The sequence below is a fragment of the Enoplosus armatus genome, chromosome 22 (assembly GCF_043641665.1).
Source record: "Enoplosus armatus isolate fEnoArm2 chromosome 22, fEnoArm2.hap1, whole genome shotgun sequence".
In the NCBI taxonomy this organism is placed as follows: domain Eukaryota; kingdom Metazoa; phylum Chordata; class Actinopteri; order Centrarchiformes; family Enoplosidae; genus Enoplosus; species Enoplosus armatus.
Window position 1 is genome coordinate 7,363,201 of NC_092201.1, and position 4,440 is coordinate 7,367,640.

Here is a 4,440-nt window from a genome sequence, read left to right on the forward strand (position 1 = left end):
ATGTACAGGAGATAGACAGAGTAACCTTTGCACCTCCTGGAAAAAGAGGATAACTCTTAAACTGGCATTTTCCCTTGTGGTCAAAAATCACTTAATGCAGCTGAATTAACTTAATCACAATAATAAACACTGCAACAAAAGTGGACCTAGTGAGACAGCTAATGGTTTTGCATCCCTCTAGTTGCTGGCTAAACCACATTATGAAAAGGCACATTAATGCTCTATCACAACTGAACCTCAGTATACTGCTGCTGATGTGTACCATAGACCTACAGTCTGACAACTTCCTTCTGTCTACATCAGCACTAATTCACTCTCCAAGAATGATCAACGCAAAACCCAGAGAAATTGCAGCAGTCATTATGTCTCTGTGAAATTGAAGCTGTTTATGAGGGCAAGTTTCCCTGGATGTATTATTCAGCGTACAGTGTTTCAAGATTCTTATGCAACACTGTTTGGATTACGGTGAAATCTGCGACAGAGAACCTTCAAAGCCGAGACAAGGAAAGGAAAACAAAAGTAAGGTGAGGTGGAAGTGGGGTAATAAGCAGAACTACAGTTTTTTTTGACCCACTGTCAAAGCAGCTGAACCTTGTGGCTGTTAGTGGCTGTTTCCTGTTCTTTCTTTGTTTTGGGGGAAGTTTAAACCCCAGCAACTTGTGTCTCCAAAAAAGGACATGTTTGCTTTGCCTTGGATTTTTAATCACATAATTGTTTTACATTATGATGTAATGTTTACTTGTGTGGACCCCAGTTGCTACATTGGTAGTTGCTAATGGAGATAAAAGCATATCCTTCTAAAGTTAAATTTCAAACCGTCCAAGGGTCATGTTAGAATGAATAACATTTTAATCACATTTTTATTTATTGTTTTTATTTAAGCTTTATTTACATGGCTTTTTCTATGGTCACCAGCTGTTGAGGATGCTAACTTTTGGATGTAGCTTTAGCTTCCGTCCTTCTGGCTCATGTATGTAGCCATCATGTGCATATTTAAGACCCTTTTAGATGCTTGTCAGTCTAAAACCAATCGGCTGGAAATATTAAAAGCTCGTATAACCAACTGACGGAGCTTTAGTGTTAGCAATGGCTTACACTAGCTAGCTACAGTTTATAAAATCTGCTAGCAACAGCAGTCATTTCAGCATTCAAAATGAGAAGCTGCTTTTATTTTCTTCTGTGTGAAATCAAAGACCCATTCTTTCAGAAAATGGCTGTGAATTTTGAGTGGTAAATCTGTCAGTAATCATTGTATTGTGTTTTGCTAGAATGGCAAGCTTGACAGGCATAGCAACAGTAACTAGGTGGTCTATTGAACCCCAGGCCTTAGATTGGAGGGACAGTCTCCCCATTGCTGCCTCATTCTGCTGCTATAAATAGCAAAGTAATTACATCAAAACTGTTGGGAGAATATAAAATAACATGAAAATCAATGCAAGTACCCCATTAACAGCCACACACAGACACACACACACACTGGATGGCTGAGGATATCACTTGTTCAAAGACACTCAGAACCTTTAAGAGACCATGAGGGAAACAGACACCCATGAGAGCACAATGAGCACTCTGTTATATACATGCTGCCCTCTGCTGTTACTCAAAATAATCAGCTCGGTGTCAGCAAGATGCATTTCACGTCGGAGTCTGCCATCCAGTGGAACACAAACATATAATTTCCTTTTCTGTCAACTAATGAAAAATCCTCAATCATATTCCATGTAGGATGTAGAGATGATATCGTTTTGTTCCTTGATTTGGTCCCTTATGGCATTATTTTGAATTTGATTACAATATTATAGTAGTTTATTATATTTCCACAAGCTGACTGGTGTACAGAGATTTGGGGCACTATGTACTGAATTATGTTCTTGAGTTACTCAATAAAGAAAAGAGAGCACATAGAGGATATATTCCCATCTGGGCTAAATGGCAAATTTATGTTGTCATTTTGTGTTGTTAAATTATTAGATCTATAATGCATACAATATGAGTTTCCATGTCTCCTCTGACTAGGACTGAAGGGTACAGCATTTGATGATGAAGTTGCAAAATTATGTGGCAGAAAAGGCAATAACAATAAAAGTGTCAAATATAAAGAAATACCTATACAAACATGTATTGGTTCGTGTTTATATTTTTCTGTATTTATTCATGTGATTTCTTCTTTCTTCATAATGTCTACATAATCTACATCTATATCTATATCTGTCTCCAGTTATTGATAAAACTTGTATAATAATAATTTAATTATAATTCAATTATTATAAAATATTGTCTTATTGATTTATTTAATTTTGAACACTGGGTCTCCTTATTGAAGTGTCAGTATGTCTCATTCCACACCAGTAGGTGGCAGCACCGCCATGCAGCCCTAACCGTTAGTTTGGGAAAGCAAAGGATTGTGGGTGATTTCTCTGATATAACGCAACGTGAGGCATACGTTGTAACGTACTTTTGATCGGGAGGAACTTCGAGTGAGACGTGTTATTTGAGCTCCTAGTATTTTGGATTTAAGTGTTCAAGTTTGTAGCTTTTGAGTTTACAGAGAGTAGTTGAAAAGAAAAGGCTATCCATGCCATTTAGTTATACTTTTTTAACTCAGAAGAAGACACTTTTAACTTGCTGTCCGGAGAGAAGAAACGAAAGCCGCCAAGTCCAGAGTCGACATTTTCTTTTCTCTTCAGTTATTTTTTGGTCGGATATGTGTGTAGAAACAATGGATACCAGATCGAAACACATGAAAACCGACTATCAGCGGAAAACCATGAAACTTGCATCAAAGTTGAGGTGGAAACTGCTCCGTGTCTCCACAGAGGAGTACGTGCCACCCAAAAACAGTCGAGCCAGTGCGGTGAAGGCGACCGTCCGAAAATACCTCCGCCGTGAACAGAGGCGGACACAGCTGGCTAAACTCGCCCAAATCCTGGGAGACATGGGCAAGAAGGAGAAAATTGAGTCAATGCGTGAGGAAAGTCCCGCTGCGGCCTGTATGCACTGTCACGCACCAGGCGCAATGGCGCCGGAAAACACCACGCAGTACCTGATGAGTAATGTGTATGAAGACATGAAGACAAACATCGAGACGGTTCCAGTTTCACATGAAACATCTGCAGATCTGTATGGTGACTGTTTGTCACCCAGCAGTGTGTACACTGCACTGGACTTTGATTATGAGAGCTGTCTTTCCTTTCAACAGAGGGACTTTGAGGAAGTGTATGACCTGTGTTGATAACCGGAATGAACTGGTCTACGTGGCCTTGTTTAACTGGTCTGGCGTCCTTTCCAGCAGTGACTTCCTGATAAAGACAAATACAAAGGTGTGACGCTTCATTGTGAATGCTTAACATGAGTATGATTTATGTATCTTATGTTATTATGTGTCTATCGTAGCCCATGTGATTCATATGTCGCATGATTCATGGTTTGGGCTTTATTTGTCTCACAGCGGCGCACTGGACGGTGCCCGCCCAGTAGGGAGCGCCCCTGAGCCCAGCGTGGCGCCGCCCAGAGGAACGAATCAAACGCACCTCGGCTCTGGCCTGGCCACGGATTGTGAAATCCAGGTAAACCCGGGCAGGTATTGTGTTTAACTGCATTGTCGTATGATGCGATGTTGGGGCTGAAAGTGCTTTCCACAGTCACTGTTGTCTGAGCGTTTTCCAGGTCGCCTCTGCCAGGACACATGGCTCTGCTGTGAGAGAGGAGCAGGAGACCAAGGAGGTCGGTCATCACGAGACTGACACAAGGTGACATTTCATGCCCATGACCGTTTCCACGAAGATTAAAGTCCACATGATAAGTGTTTGACAATCCTGGTGAAATATGTGTCACTTAGTACAGAAGTAAGTGTGAAATTGTATTTAAACTGTAAATATGCAAATTGAGTATATTTTGTTCAATAAACAAGATTTGTAAAATGTTAAACTATTGACCATGTGTGTTACTTTACTTTTAGCTTAGCCTGTGGTGTTACTGTCAGGTAAATGTCTTAAAATTCATAATATACAACAATTCTAAGTCATTAAGTCAAGGAAGTATACTTAAATTTCTAAATTTATGCTACTTTCTATTGTTAAATGGGACCACCGGTACTGTATAATTTCCCCCCGGGGATCAATAAAGTATTTCGGTTTCTGATTCTGAACCTGGAAACTTAAAGCATAAACCTGTATGTATGAGTACGTATATGGAGGGTTAGTTTCCACTGTCATCAGTCACCGTTTATCTAGTAGATAATAGACTCCAATAGCCAAGAATAGTTTAATCTATTCAGAGCACCAGCTCCTGTATGCAGAATAACAGACTGAATATGTGGTGTTACATTCCTCACTAACTGTGTATACCCATTTCTCGGGTTCAAATGTCTCATTTACCAACAATCAAGTAATCAAAGGGTTAAATTGGCCACTACAGTAATATTACAGCAGGCTGCCACAC

The 4,440-nt window shown here is 40.0% G+C and overlaps 1 long non-coding RNA gene across 1 annotated transcript; it reads left to right on the forward strand.

Annotated features, from left to right (window-relative positions):
- The first annotated feature begins 2,473 nt into the window (after nt 1-2,473).
- Nucleotides 2,474-3,927, forward strand: LOC139305061 (uncharacterized). The gene is made up of 2 exons (XR_011599215.1): nt 2,474-3,320; nt 3,449-3,927. It is a non-coding gene; the product is annotated as an uncharacterized lncRNA (long non-coding RNA).
- The last annotated feature ends 513 nt before the right edge of the window (nt 3,928-4,440 follow it).